Here is a 16,822-nt window from a genome sequence, read left to right as displayed (position 1 = left end):
GCCAGCAGTTGAATTAATATAAATTATCGACAAAGGGAGTGGCCATCGCCGCGGTTTAACCCCTTTGTGTTAGTATTATACGGGAAAGTGAGAAAGTTTAATTACAGAGTGATTTCAGTGATATTAAGTGCCACTATTGAACTTCCGCGTCTACCGCGCCGGCATTATTTGGATTACAGTGAATGGATGTTGCGTGTGACGATTAAGAATAACTAAAGAAACCTGTGCTGAGATTAGCCATCATTAACAGTGTATTGACGAAGGCAGTGGCTGTCTCCTTATTTTGTGCTTTTGCTAAGAATATAGATCTTGTTTGTGAACTGTGTTGTGTCCTTCTTGTCACTAAACAGTACGTATTACAGTATTTGCGAAGGACAATACGGAATGTAACATCCCCTGAGCAGTCCAATCCGATTGCCAGCCCATTAGGTACACGGTCACATTAATCAATTATCTAATTTTGGGCTGCTATTTTGATCCCGAACGAGCGGATAAATAAAAGGGCGTGTTACAAATTCAAGCTGCGAACTGTGTTCAGGTAGAACTGGAAAGAACTCACAGCATTTAACAGGGTGTTCATAATACACGAGGCCTGTTCATAACAGACGAGACTCAATTGTAACAAGTAAGGGGAGGCAGCGTGTTCGCCCCTAAGATGGAAGAGACTCATTGTTGGTACGTGGTTGGTGAGAGCACAGAGGTGGTGATGTTATGTTAATAACCTGATTTAAATTAAAAATTTCTTCGCAATGTTTCAACGAGTGAGGATTCGTGTCGCTGTTGATGTCGAGCGGACATCAGATGTTGTTATTACACATTTCGACTTGCTCTGGTGTTTGGAGTGGATTAGGCTACATGTCGGAACCAAGTTTCACTTGTGCCCTTATTTTAACCTCATTCTCATCCAGAAAAGCCCAACCTAACCCTACATTTTTCAGGCGCTGTTTAAAATCATCTCGAAGGTACAGACAGAAACCTATAACTTCATAACATGCCGGCGAAAGCCAGCGGAAAATTGCCTCTCCATCGAATTAGGGAAGAAATTTGTGAGTGGCTATGCGATGGTGTGGGTCTTGGGCTAGTGGTAACAAAGGGTCGTCCAAGGTTTGAAAAATGCGACAAAAGAGTTACGGGTGATGTATTGTGACAGTATTTAAAAGCCAAATGTCTGATGAAAAATTTAATTGGTACTTTACCAGTGCACTTTTTTTGTCATTTGTCCGTATGTTAAGTTTTTACATATTAATTCCAGTTACTTTAGATCCCTCTCTGCTTGTGATGCATTGCTGTCATTGCTATGCAGACTTCGATATTTCTCCTATTTCATATCGATAGAGCATTTCTTATGCGGATTGTCTACCTCGACTTATATCTATTCCATCACAAGCAATATGCTGTAAATTTTTAATCCCTGACTTTGTTGTGAGTCTTTCGCTCTTGGAATCCTTGAAATATTATTTGTACTCCGTCGTCATTTTGACACTAAGCATTTCCATTTGACGTTATGAAAATATGCATGCCACAGTGTCATCAGTATTAATTTCGTACTGTCCTTTCAATATTTTTGTGCTGCTGGTGTCTGGGAGGAAGAAGGAAGGAATATTAGGTTCAACATTCCGTCAACGTCGAGATCATTAGAGACGGAGGGAGCCCAAACTCGCCATATTTCAAGGATGGGAAACAAAACCGGTCGTATTCTTTCAAAGGAATCAAAAGCATTTCACTGAAGCTGTTTAGGGCATCAGAGAAAACCTACGTCTGGGTGTCCGAACGCGGATCTGAACCTTGCCCTCCTGAATGCCAGTCCAACACTGCGCCTTCTTAGTTAGTTCATTCTTAAGGGCAGTGCTGTATATTTATTGTTGATTATTTAGTATTATTTTGTATTTGTATATCGTGTTTGCTTCTTAATCTTGTATTTCAGTTTTTATAACTGGAATTGTTTTGCGTGTACATGTGATGGTTACAGTATTGTGCGGAATTATATTAGGTATGTGTCTGTGTTAAAGAAGCCAATTGTAATTGAAATACGAAAAAAACTCATTATTGTTGTGGCTGCTATCCACTATTTAATGGATCCATTTTGAAGCATGCCGTTTTTCTATAGCAGGCGCAACGATCTTGATTTTTTTCGTATTATGATTAAAACTGCATTCTGTAACAAAGGCTCCTTTCAATTACAGTTCCAAATGATATTGTAAGCTATCACACGTACACACAAAACAGTTACAGTAATAAAAACCCGAAGCACAGGATGAAAAATAAATAAAATAAATAAAGGATAAAAGAGACTGGAAGTTACTACATTCCATTTTAAGTTCGTACAGCTATCTTCAATTGTAATTCTTCATAATCTGGAGCAATTTTATCTATTCCACAGTTAGTGTCTGGGTTTGGCGCAGGTACCTGAGGTGAAGATCCAGTTGATGAATAATGGACTGGGGGACTGCGTTAGAGACATAGTAGAGTATTTCGTCTCGAAATAAAACTGAAACTACTGCTCTCAGCTGCGTTCTTTCGCATCTGTGTAATATCTTATCGTGCTGCATTTCTGAGATGAGTTTTAACTCGCGGTACGAAGAAATCCGGAGGAGATCGGGCTGTGCATCTGCAGCCTACATTCCTTGTGTTTTTGCTACACTTCGCAATCTGCGATGTCGTCTGGCTTGTGCTGGCATACTCCGTTTCGAAAGCGCACCGCTCCTTCTACGCTATGCATATTCAAGTTAACTAGCTCTCCAAGATTACGTTCCTGTGCAACAGATGCAGTGAGTGGACGGAGCAAATAGCCTTAAGGGACGGAAAGTGAGGCCCCATTTCCTTATTCGTCAAGCCAATGATATTTATTACAAGCGCACTTTGTACAGTTATTGTGTACGACCGTGTAATTAAGTAGCTGTGTTTTTAAAAACAATTATATGTTTATCTAACGTATCGGTAACCATTCTCAGCTCTACTTTTTTAACGTTGATATCGAACTTTGACACGAATCAGATCTTTTGTGTTACACCGAAGAATGCATGCTGTCTTATGTTCTGATTAATCGTCTGACACATGTTGCATTATCAAATCAACTGAGCTGAGCAGTGGCTATAGCCCTGACACTGTGTAACAACAACAACTGTACATATTAAAATTTTTCTTCTGATTTTCGATAAATTAATATAAGCGATGTTTTGATGCCATTTCTTTTCTTGTCATGTCGTTATGTTAAAGACACTGTAAACACATTTCGATGTAAATTTTAATATTTATGTTAAATTTCAAGTAATGTTATAATAGAAATGAAGTTTAAATAATGTTGGGAATATTGTAAGATGTGAAAGTTGTAATTGTACGCCTGGTCCATACGTAGGCAATGTATTAGAATATGTGGAATGTAAAACCTTTGGTGAATACCCTATCTGTAGGGGAGAGGTAAAAGGTGGATGGCAGGCGAGCGCGGGAAAATGCACACGGGCGCGGTACGGCATAACGGGCTCAGCAAGTCAGTCGGAGTTGGGCACCGGTCTGAGGAACACGTTCCGGATCGAGGAGGCTATCCTGGAAAAAGTGGTTTCATTTGAGCCTCGGATGTGCCGTTTCCGACGACTATACAGCATGGCTATATCCAATAGGCACTGAATTGAAAAGGATTACAACGCCAAGAAGAAGCAAAGTGCCGATACAGCAAGAGCCATAGCTGTGATTGTATGTGTGCTGTGCGCCTCGCTATCTCGCTGCCCGCCAACCGCCGCATCGACTTGCACAGGTCAATTCTTTACAAGTGTATCCGTATGGACCAGTGTTAAATTTGTTCCTAACTGTTCAATAATAACTTGACTTTTACCAGAATTGCCCTATTAATTAATGATCCTAATCACTAACCTGGACAGGGTCCTTTCTGCATGTTGTGCAATCCGAGTGTCCCGAAATGAAGATTTAAAATTCATGTTAATAAGAATTACGCGCAGAACTATCTATGCTAGAAAGATATTTAAAGAACTTTGTTGTTAATGAAGATTTTGGTAAATAATAGACCTGACAAATTTTGAAGATAATGTTGAAAGTGGTTTAGTAATGAAGCTTAATTAAACAGAAACAAAAATAATGGTAGTTAAATGAGGAATTAATACGACAAAAAGAATAGTAACCCATATTTTTTAAATCTTGAGTGCTTCATGTGTCCAATAATTAATAGTTTCAACACAGTGACCATAACAGTTTCAGGGTCCCCCCCCCCTTTTTTCATTCTTTTCATTTCTATTCATTTAAATGCTGAAGCGCACTGAACTAATTTAATCTGCAAAGTGAAAGCCAATATAAAACTTAAATTTATCAGTGTTTTTTTTTTTTATTAAGATTGACATGTATGTGTGTTTCAAAAGTGCTATTTCTAGGGCAACCTATGCCCGATTTCAGTCTGATCAATAGACAAAACGCAGTTAGTAGTAATCATTGTGGTGTAATGTTGTGTATTTGTAGCTTGTCCAAATCAGTACAGAAAGGGAAGATACTAGTTCAGTAGACTTTTCTGGTTCTAAAATTTTCCATATAATGCAGTATTACTACGTGTTGTTATGTTTGTACGTACATCCACTTGTACAAGGAAAAAACTCACGTAATGCCTAATTAGGCTGGCGACCGTATTATTAATAATTGGTAGCATCTGCTGCGTAGGTTTCTTGTCCGTATTAACGTGTAGTTGCACTTTATACTAGCTTGACGTATCATTGTTGTTACTGACTGGGTATAAGTCCGATTTTGCTTCCATTCAGGTACACGCGGTCATCATATTTAATAAAATCCTTTCTTAGAAGGTGAAGCCCGTCAACTTATCATAGTACAGGCTTTAAAGAGTTAACGTACGCAGGAGCGGGGACGTTACAAGTGGCTTTTTTCGTGACAGGACTATTTGTTCTGTTGGAACAAGCTACGTAAACGTTAACGCTGCTGCAACGTTACAACTGTTGACAAGATCCGTCACAAGAAAAAATAATCAATGTCTTTCCTACAACAGAGCCCTTTGTAGTAACAGCCATAGACATATTGTACTATGCCATAATTAAGAAAGATATTTAAAACGTTAGCAGACATTCTAAAATATTACAGCTACTTTAATTTATACAAGAGGTAAAGAAGATTACATCTCAATAGCAAAGATAAAATGGAAATATTGAACTTTCAAAATCACTTGTGCTGATGGTAACAAATTGCATATTGATTAAACAGGCAGAGCTATAGCAGCTAGGCTGACTGAGCATGAAGGCAGCTGGAGATTATGAAAGCTAGACCATCCATTTGCTGAACATGTTTTGTGGTAAAGAGTCACTACATATATTCAATAAAAGAAATAAAAAATTAGCGTATTTGCAGAATTTGAAGACAATAGGCATCTAGCATAAAATTCTCACTTGGTTGTAAGTGATGAGTTGCACCTGAGCACATTCCCATTCTTAAACTACACATTAACCAATCAGCCATTTGTACACACCCTGACGTCAACTCAGTGATCACATTGATCGCTACACACCACAAAACATATTACGCTGTATCTAGCTTTTATTTTTCCTTAGCCTTATGAGTTTGCGTCTGTTGTAGTCTTCTTCTTATTGGAATGACCAAAAGTACTTCACTAAGTTTTTTATTCATTCTATGGAGGCATTAGTAATTGGGTTGCGATACATATCATATTGCTAATATTATCTGTGCTATTTGCTCTCTTACCTCTGCGACAACGACTTCACTTCTCTTATATTGCGTTCATACAGTGTGTGGTCCTTCTGTACTGATTTAGCAACATTTTTACTGAAAACTGTAAATCAATACTTCTGTGCTGCTACAATCACACTAAGTTACTGTCATCTTACCAATTTATAACAAGAAATTTCTTCCTAATGTAAAAACAACACTAATATTTAAGTGCCAATGTGTATGAAACATTAGCAGATAGAATCCATGTCTTACTGACATTGAAACATGTCTCACGTATGACTGCATTTCATTCACTCTCGACTTCTTTCGCACACGGTTGAACCAAAATAAATGACTAACTGTTGCCTTCTATTCGAAGCCCTTGAGCGGACATTTCCTACCCATTGTCATGATCAAAGATTTTCTTCCCTAGTTTCTTACTCATTGGCGTCTCTTACAAATGCTAGAAAGGTGTTACGTGATGACCACATAACAAGCCGAAACTGGTGTGAAATAAGCGAAAAGTAGTGGAACACATCGCAGATTCTTTGCTTGCAAACATTAAATAGAAATTTGTTCTGCCAAGACGTGACGGAAAAAACCAACGCACGAGGGTTATTCGGAATGTAAGTTCCGATCGTTACGAAATGGAAACCACTGTGAACATCCTATGAAGCTTTGCACATATGCTTTGGCCAGTGTCTGTAGTATGCCCATCGATCACATCACGTCGCTCTTCTCAGATATGAGCGCACGATGAGCACGCAAGGATGCCTACAAAATAGTGTCTCCCCCCAAGTATGAAGGCCTGGTGGGGGATTTCGCCTGATGTCGTGCAGACCAAATACACTCCTGGAAATTGAAATAAGAACACCGTGAATTCATTATCCCAGGAAGGGGAAACTTTATTGACACATTCCTGGGGTCAGATACATCACATGATCACACTGACAGAACCACAGGCACATAGACACAGGCAACAGAGCATGCACAATGTCGGCACTAGTACAGTGTATATCCACCTTTCGCAGCAATGCAGGCTGCTATTCTCCCATGGAGACGATCGTAGAGATGCTGGATGTAGTCCTGTGGAACGGCTTGCCATGCCATTTCCACCTGGCGCCTCAGTTGGACCAGCGTTCGTGCTGGACGTGCAGACCGCGTGAGACGACGCTTCATCCAGTCCCAAACATGCTCAATGGGGGACAGATCCGGAGATCTTGCTGGCCAGGGTAGTTGACTTACGCCTTCTAGAGCACGTTGGGTGGCACGGGATACATGCGAACGTGCATTGTCCTGTTGGAACAGCAAGTTCCCTTGCCGGTCTAGGAATGGTAGAACGATGGGTTCGTTGACGGTTTGGATGTACCGTGCACTATTCAGTGTCCCCTCGACGATCACCAGTGGTGTACGGCCAGTGTAGGAGATCGCTCCCCACACCATGATGCCGGGTGTTGGCCCTGTGTGCCTCGGTCGTATGCAGTCCTGATTGTGGCGCTCACCTGCACGGCGCCAAACACGCATACGACCATCATTGGCACCAAGGCAGAAGCGACTCTCATCGCTGAAGACGACACGTCTCCATTCGTCCCTCCAGTCACGCCTGTCGCGACACCACTGGAGGCGGGCTGCACGATGTTGGGGCGTGAGCGGAAGACGGCCTAACGGTGTGCGGGACCGTAGCCCAGCTTCATGGAGACGGTTGCGAATGGTCCTCGCCGATACCCCAGGAGCAACAGTGTCCCTAATTTGCTGGGAAGTGGCGGTGCGGTCCCCTACGGCACTGCGTAGGATCCTAAGCTCTTGGCGTGCATCCGTGCGTCGCTGCGGTCCGGTCCCAGGTCGACGGGCACGTGCACCTTCCGCCGACCACTGTCGACAACATCGATGTACTGTGGAGACCTCACGCCCCACGTGTTGAGCAATTCGGCGGTACGTCCACCCGGCCTCCCGCATGCCCACTATACGCCCTCGCTCAAAGTCCGTCAACTGCACATACGGTTCACGTCCACGCTGTCGCGGCATGCTACCACTGTTAAAGACTGCGATGGAGCTTCGTATGCCACGGCAAACTGGCTGACACTGACGGCGGCGGTGCACAAATGCTGCGCAGCTAGCGCCATTCGACGGCCAACACCGCGGTTCCTGGTGTGTCCGCTGTGCCGTGCGTGTGATCATTGCTTGTACAGCCCTCTCGCAGTGTCCGGAGCAAGTATGGTGGGTCTGACACACCGGTGTCAATGTGTTCTTTTTTCCATTTCCAGGAGTGTAGTATAACTGTCATACGGCTCCTTCTTCTTGACAGTTCTTCGCCGCACTCTGCAGAGGCAGTGAAGATGCTCCTCCAGCGTTTTCGATGGGAAGCGGTTAATCACCCACAATAAATCCTGTAGTTGGCTCGCACTGAGTTTTATCTCTGCTCACATGTACTGCTGGCTATGAAGACAACGTCTTGATAGAGACAAGGAGATGTAAATCAGCGTAGAAAATTGGCGGAAAACACAGGCGGATGCCTTCTGTGACGAGGGTATTAGGAAGTTGGTACAGTCGGCCGTTGTGACCGAGCGGTTGTAGGCGCTTCAGTCTGGAACCGCGCGACCGCTACAGTCGCAGGTTCGAATCCTGCCTCGGGCACGTATGTGTGTGATGTCCTTAGGTTAGTTAGGTTTAAGTAGTTCTAAGTTCTAGGGGACTGATGACCTCAGATGTTAAGTTCCATAGTGCTCAGAGCCATTTGAGCCATTTGAAGTTGGTACAACGCTACAATGAATGTCTAAGTCGGAGCGGTGACTAAGTAGAGAAGTGGCTGGAAGGTGTAGCTAACTGTTGCAAATAAAACATTTTTGATTTTCACGGTATTTTCCATTTCGCGACCGTTCGGAACATACTTTCCGAATAGCCCTCGTATTTACAGTGCCGGCCAAGAAAAGTGAAGTACGAGAGTTGGAGGATATGCGATGTTATTGTAGTGATTACAAAATCGAATAAGTTTTCTAGAAAAAAAGAGTATTTGCCAATACGAGATCAGTAAGACACTTAAATCCTTCTGGCCTAGATATATACACTTTTTTCCCGTTAGGGAGGGTCTCATGAAGCTGATGTATCCAAATTTGTTGTAACCAGTCATTAGTATCCAGGAAACCAGCGCTGGGACGGAGTTGTCGGAGCCGGTCCCACAAATGATCTTTCAAGGACAGATCTGGAGACCTTGCTGCCCACGGGAGTATCTCACCGTCACGCAAACAGTCCACAGAGACACGTGCCACGCGTGAACGGTCATTTTTCTGTTGAAAAATGGTACCACGATACTGTTGAATGAGAGGTGATATTTGAAGCGACAGGATATTCCTGATCATTACCAGCCATAACTTAATGTCAGAGCCAACGGCTACCCACACCTTGATGACACGATTAGCACCGCTGCGTCCTTCTAAAACGATGGAAGAATGGGAATTCTTCCAAAGTAGCCGTCGTACCCTCCACCGACAGTCATCCGACCTAGCAAAAATACGCGATTCATCGAACACAGTGCGACGCCAATCATCGGCAGTCCATACTTCACGGTTGCGGCACCACTCCAAAAGTAGTTTACGCATCTGACGGTAATTGCGCAGTCGAGCTGCTGCTAGCCCCTTACTAAAGGTGTAGGTTCACACGGAATGTTTCAGGGACTCCATTACTTGTTCTCGGATGCCAGGAGAAGATGTGTTTGATGCAGTACGGCTCTCATCCCCTGTGATGGTCAGATCTGTTCGACCGAGATTTTTTCTACTCTCTTATATTCCGAGTATCGTCGTTTAGTGTTAATATACACGAAATGCATATGAATGCGTATATTCTTAAGACAATGACAATTTCGTGAGTTTGATGGTTTTTTAATTCGTACTGTATATTAAAAATACTTTGCTAAGTATCGTTTATTATACAGAGAGGTTGTACACTGGCAACCATTGTACGTAATATTAGTAGCGAAATATAACGAATGGCACTACTGCAAACTATACTGTAAGAATTTTCTATTTCTTTGTACTTGAATGTATTAAAAAGTGTTTTGTTGTCTGCGTATTTGTGCGTATTTCGTCGATGTGTACTAGGCTGCAATTTCATTCGGTGTGTTTTTGAATATAATTAGTATAATTATTTTGCACGACAGTGCAATTTGATTGTTAGTGTCTAGTGCCATTATTAATTATTTAGGTAATGATTCTTTCCAACGTTCTTCCAAATTATTGCATCAGGACTGCAAATATTACAAATCTTTAACCATAATTTTGTTTATATCACGTAAAATAAGTTTGATTTTTGTATGTGGCAGTTACTTTGTCAGTGCACCTGAAACTACACGTTACATAGCTGCGTAGGTCCTGAAAATCAACTAGTTTATTAACAGGGGTCCTCTTATTGTACTGGTGACCTGCTGAACTGTGATTTCGAAGATTTAGTATCGCTTTTCAAAATCTAGCTGGTATTTAATCTATCACTGTTGCACCTGATTTGCACTAGATTCTTTATTTTAACAAAATTTCGAAGTTTACGTATGAAGGTGGATAAAATTAACTGTTCGATAACTGCCCCTCCATTATGTTACTACACGGAAACGACAGCCTCAGTTTAGAATACATTAGGCGCACGCCAGCTCTGTCAGCTAAATGACCTAATTAAGTTAAGTAAAATATTTTTTATAACGTACTGCCTGTTGGCTTAGCTTCGCGATCTTCGGCCGATGTTCATTTAAAGACTTTCCTAATGTTCGCCAGCACTACTGAATGGTATTGTTAATGCTGTCAGCGCCGAAGCGTGAATTTTTGACGAAGCGAGCACTTTGGCTGGCGAAAAGTCAGAACAATTGGCCACGAAAGCCTCAACAACTTCTAATAACACTTGTGTGTCACAAGACAGCTATTCAAAAAAGAACGGTTCCACGACCAGCGGGGCCTGCGTAGTATCTTTCAGGAACCAGTGCGGCAGCCGGACTGACCTGCGGGATCTTGAACAGCCTCAGCAGGTTGGCCACCTGGATGGACGTGACGCTGGAAGCTGCGCCCACCACGCCAGAGATCACCTTGCGGATCGCAGTCTTGTTGCAGTGGTATTCCGCGCCGTCGATATTGCTGATGGAACCTGCAAACAGAGCAGATCCGATGTCTCAGTAACGTGAGGCTGAAAAACACACACATCAACAAAAGTGCTGCATCCCCAATACGAAAAATTGTTCAAATGGCTCTAAGCGCTATGGGACTTAACATCTGAGGTCATCGGTCCCCTAGACTTAGAACTACTTAAACCTAACTAACCTAAGAACATCACACACATCCAGGCCCGAGGCACGATTCGAACCTGCGACCGTAGCAGCAGCGCGGTTCCGGATTGAAGCGCCTAGAACCGCTCGGCCACAGTAGCCGGCATCACCAATACCTAGTGTAGGTGGGGTGCTATTGTGACCGTACCTGTACCGATCGGAAAGTCACCCCTCACGTTGTTTGTAAACATACATACAGGTACCATGAGCGATACCTACGGGTAGAACGCCGCACCCGAAGGTATAGCAATTGCAAGAAAAGCGTCAGTAACGACGCATTGGACACGTCTATGGAACAGTACGGCGAACATGCATCATCCCAGGGAGGGCAACAGCGGCCGATGACAGAGTCCACATCATCAAGCTACACGCAGAAGGCTTGTAAACTAGAGAAGTTGCTCGATGTTTGCACCGGATTCGAAGTGATGGGGTGCGGACGTGGCGTTGGTTCCAGTTCACCGGTAGCGTTGATGGCTTGCATCCCCCAAGGCATTTCACCTTCAACAGGTGCTCAGGATGACCGATATCTACGATTCTTGGGTCAAAGGAACCATGCGCTTAGTGCTCCAGAACTGAATTAGGCGTTCGAAGAAGCGACGTTGGCCAGCGCACAAACTGAGGAGACGATTCCGTGATGATAATCTCCATTCGCGACCACAACGACGAACAGATGTACAAGAAATGATGCGGAATGGACACCTCAGGATGGTCATTGGGTGTTTTTTACAAACGAAATCCGGAACTGTCTTTGCGTTAATAATTGCAGTCGATGTGTTTGAAGACGACTCGGAAATATCGATCGCCTCCAACACTGTGTCCCAGATGTGCAACAAGTGATGGAGTGATGTTGCTGGGGTGGCGTTACGCGGGACCATCGTACACTTTTCGCGGTTGTTGAGGACACTCTTACTGCTCTACGGTACAGGAACGAGATTGTGTAGCCAGTAATGGCTCCATATCGCCACCATTTTGGTGACGATTTCATCTTGATGGATGATAACTCAAGTGCTCATTGCGCCCTTCGGGTTAACACGTTCCTTCAGCATTACCGGAGTGGCTTGCCTTTTACCCAGACATGAAACCAATCGAATATGTGTGGGATCGATTGAAACGAGGTGTTTTTGGACGTCGGCAACGGCCACGTACTCTGCGCGAGTTACGCAGAATCACCATTGGAGAGTGTGACAGTTTGAACGAGGGCTGGCTTAATGATCTAATCTATGGTATTCCAAGTCGGTTTAAAGCCTTTGTACGAGAAAGGGACCATTTCACCAGGTACTGACATTTATTATCTTAGGAGTGCTGTGAAAAGAAGAAAAATGGGAAACTGGCGATTTTCTTGTTACCCAAATGTTTGTTCTTTGATTTTATGGCCTGTACGCATTGCAAATGAATGTATTTGCATGACACACTACCAGCTTTTGGTTTATGTGTCATGAATTTCAAAATAAATGGCAGATGCTAAACGTTTGTTGGTGTGTGTACATCCCTGGTGTACGAAACAAATTCCTACAAAATTCTTTGCATAGTTCCGCATGTCAATGTCTCATATAACTCAACGGTTGTACTTTCTCTTTATTAACTGTAAATCGTAAAGTGTCAGATGTCTATACATAAATTTAATGCCTCCAACGCCAAGATCTTTGGTCATGTACACTCGACAGCAAAAAAGTTGTTCACGCCGGAATTCCAACGTGAAGGCTTTACCTGAATGTATGCAACCAACATAGCATATCTGTGTTTCACATCGTCGCAACCCTCCACAGCACAGCCGTTGTAAGATACACAATGGGTACCGCTACAGACTACTAGAGAACACCAGTCTTTATGACAGTCCGTCCAGATGTAAAGTAACACCACGGTAGTACAGAAGGGATCAGACAGTCCTTAACGTTTTTAAACTAAACTTAATTACAATAAGTGACATTTCAAACGTTATGGGACAACTAATTTTGTCACATAAATCGTTCAGTAATCCTTACGCACAATTAAATATTTGAAACAGTATATTGATTTATAAAGTTGTATGGCAATCGGAAACAAGTTCTTTGCTGTCTAAAAGGTTTACCCAACACATGCTGAAAGTCGTTCAACGTTCAACGGGGAGTGGTTTCGCATCAACTTAATGTAATGCTAAGCAGTTAAAAGAAAACGTGATTAACGGCGGCAAGCACTCTACGGAAAACCCAACATTAACAGCAAATCACAAGTAATATCATTGTTCACATTACTCATCAACAGTTACTTGCACACAAAGTTGTACTTTAAATGGCATGACCAACGTCTTCGTTCTGGATCCGGATGCAAACCCAGAACGTAAAGCCATTGTCAACCAAGCAAAGCTTTGTGCCTTATCGAGATTCGACCACTAGGCAGAAAGAGACGTCAAATATTGATGTTTGCATCAGTATCAGTTATCAATTCTCAATTTGAACGTAAATGACGATAATGTTTGTACGAAACCAGTAACCATAACATGACAATTACCTTCTTGGTAATCAACCTCAAAAGACGTTGTATATTGTTGCATTGTCAGGGAACAAAGGATGCACATGTTTAAAATTGAAATGCCATCATGTAATGCTGGTGACAAGGATGCAAACCCAGCACCTAATCGGATTGTTGGATAAGTATGTAAAATCAGAATGTAAATATCACAGATGTCACCAGTAGTGAGGTTGGAACCTTAAATGACTACTGATGTTGTATTGCCTGACCGGGATTCGAACCCGGCGCCTACCGCTGTCGTCTAACCAGGAACAGACGTGAAATGTACAATGCTGGTCCGCCATTAGCGAGATGTGCGCACGTTTAACTAGAAATAAGGCGAGGAAACGACTATGCTGACTGAGAGTCGAACGCCGCACACATGGTTATGAAGACACGTTAATAATCAAATTCTTATGCAGTAGTAGCTAAGAGTAGCATGTTTAGTTGCAAACCTTAAGGCCTTTCCCATCCCTAGTAACATGGTGCCTAATATCTGTGATATCATGGTGTTAATTTACAAGTGGATTGACTGCCGTAAAGAGCAATGTTCCCTAGTAGTCGTGTATCATTGAGATGTAAAAGAAGTGCCTCAGCAGAAAGTAATTTCCGTCGTGCAGCACGAATTGTTTCAGGGATACTGAGTAAATGTTATAAGTGCACAAAACGTGTGTGTGTGTGAAATCTTATGGGACTTAAGTGCTAAGGTCATCAGTCCCTAAGCTCACACACTACTTAACCTAAATTATCCTAAGGACAAACACACACACCCACGCCCGAGGGAGAACTCGAACCTCCGCCGGGACCAGCCGCACAGTCCATGACTGCAGCGCCTAACACCGCTCGGCTAATCCCGCGCGGTGCACAAAACGTGCATTATATACTTACTACGTATATATGGCTGGTTCAAATGGCTGTGAGCACTATGGGACTTAACATCTGAGGTCATCAGTCCCATAGAACTTAGAACTACTTAAACCTAACTAACCTAAGGACATCACACACATCCATGCCCGAGGCAGGATTCGAACCTGCGACCGTAGCGGTCGCTCGGCTCCAGACCGTAGCGCCTAGAACCGCACCGCCACTCCGGCCGGCGAGGCACCACCAATAGGGCCCCTGGCTCAGGCAGGAAGAGAGTGAGCTCACAGGAGAAAGACAGGGACCTAGTGTGTAGGAGCAGAGAAAATCCCTTTCTGAACGCGAAGCAGTTGCGGCGGAAGACCAACTTCCCCGGCTCCAGTGGCACGATTCACCGAATGCTGAGGGACGCTGGACTGCATCCACGACGATCCGCCGTGAAACAAGAGCTTAGCGAAGACAACGTTTTATACCGACTAGCATTTGCGGGGCTCCATCTGAGGGGGTCGTGGGACAACGTCATTTTCACTGATGAGAAGGTGTTTTCCACCAGTAACGACGGTCCACGAATCGTTTACAGGCCGCAAGGGACTCGCCATCGACGTGAATATGTAACCACGACGAGAAGAAGTGGCCGGCTATCTGTTACCTGCTGGGGTTGGATTTCTGTGAGAGGAGTGGGAATTCTTCACAGGATAAAAGGAACTCTGGACAGCATGCAGTACGCACACATATTGGAAAATGTGATGCTTCCGTCAGTGCGAATGCTGTACGCAGAAGGGGACGTAACATTGCAAGAGGACCATCCTGCCATTCACAAGTCTGCATTTTTTTCAGCAGCGGCTCTCCACGATTGGCGTCAGCGTCATGGACTGGCCACCACGGGCGGTTGATATGAACCCCATGGAAAACATGTGGGCCGAGGTCGCCAGAACATTAACAGAGAACTGGCCACGAAACCAACCAACTACTGCGGACGCTCATTGGGATTGCGTTCTGGAAGCCTGGGAGGAAGTTGCTTCTTCAGGCTGCTACGTCCGACGGCTTATACATTCTATGCTAAGACGCATGGTAGAAGTACAAAGTAATGAAGGATGCTGGATAAAATATTAGAGTCCTTAATATGTTTTGTTATGTCTTCTTTTTCGTCATTTTTCCTCATTGGGAGCTAGTGGAAGATCGCGTGGCAACAGAAAAGATACAATATGGGATTAGTTTTCCTTTGAGTTGCCTTTTTAATACAAGTGGGTTTCTTTTGAATATACAGTTTGTTAAACATTATATTTTGATTTCATTTATACCCTGTCTACATACTTACAAACTAATCAGCGTAGATGGACTGTGTCACAGTAGTTTTTGTTATTTCAAAAACATATCTCTCTTCCCCTCCATCCATGAATACACCCTCCGTCCTCCACACAAAACGCAAATGATTTCATATTATGTTTACTCCTTGTTAATATCTCCTGTGTTCTCTCTCTCTCTTTCTCTCTCTCTCTCTCTCTCTCTCTCTCTCTCTCTCTCTCTCTCTCTCTGACACTATCGCCGCAAGTGCCCTTCTATTCCATTCCCCCAAAAGTTTATAAACAAATCTAGCGGTTTCCATTGACGCTACATTTTCTCTTTTAATTGCTGCTGTCTTTACTCTCTATCATCCCTCTCAACACTTATGAAACCGTATTCTTTGATCTCCCCTTCCCTATAACCCATTCTTCGTTCTGAAAATAGTTCTTCCTTATCTCTCGGTCCTAAGATAAAACGATTTGTGGCACACATCTAAGTAAGCAATACTTTGCATGCATCTCACGCTTATATTTTGCACTTCTGCACTTCTGTCCATTCCCAGATCCCGCCCTCCTGCCTGTTACCCGTTCCTTGACATCTGCATCTACATCTAAATGAATGCTCTGCAATTCATAATTATGTGCTTAGCAGGGGGTTCTGTGGTCTGGTGGATTGATCTTGTATTGATGTGTAAAACTTGTAGGTTCACATCTCACGTCAGGCGTAGATTTTTAACACACACAAGTAACTCTCCTTCACCCCTAGTAACGCCAAGTGCCAAACGCCAGTAAGCTCCGTAGTTCAACATCCGCAGTAAAGATAACATCCCTTCGCTGCCGACTGGGGTAGAGCGGCATTCGTTTGAGATGTGACAGATGAAGAAACCTGGAAGGCAGAGACCCTGTCACCAGCAAGCCGTCGTAAACTAGAAAACGTATTTCATTTAATGAACCAATGGCTATGTAAGTTCACAAGGCTCTTACTTTATTTGAAACTGAGACGTCGAAAACTGTGGTGCCCGAATGGGATTCGAATTGGATTTCACTGTGTTCTCCAAGACTGCAAACTCTTCTAGGCCTGCTCGAAAGGCACCTATCTGATTTCGAATCCTGATCAGCACAAAATATTCATTATTTCATTTCAAGGCCTAGCATGTGCACTCCGAACTACTAGTGAAAAATAGATGCATTTTCAACGTCTCTTCGTGCGTTGTCAGCT

The 16,822-nt window shown here is 43.3% G+C and overlaps 1 protein-coding gene across 1 annotated transcript in view; it reads right to left on the bottom strand.

Moving 5' to 3' along the window:
* LOC126251616 (metabotropic glutamate receptor 4-like) overlaps positions 1-10,790 on the bottom strand; it is an 868,913-nt gene extending 858,123 nt beyond the window's left edge. Inside the window, exon 1 of the mRNA XM_049952156.1 lies at positions 10,652-10,790. The gene's annotated coding sequence lies outside the window, so the exon portion shown is untranslated. The remainder of the gene's footprint in view (positions 1-10,651) is intronic.
* Positions 10,791-16,822: the final 6,032 nt, after the last annotated feature.

This window comes from Schistocerca nitens, chromosome 4 (genome assembly GCF_023898315.1).
Source record: "Schistocerca nitens isolate TAMUIC-IGC-003100 chromosome 4, iqSchNite1.1, whole genome shotgun sequence".
In the NCBI taxonomy this organism is placed as follows: domain Eukaryota; kingdom Metazoa; phylum Arthropoda; class Insecta; order Orthoptera; family Acrididae; genus Schistocerca; species Schistocerca nitens.
The sequence above is the reverse complement of the archived record's forward strand: the minus strand, read 5'-3'. Positions and strand labels throughout refer to the sequence as shown.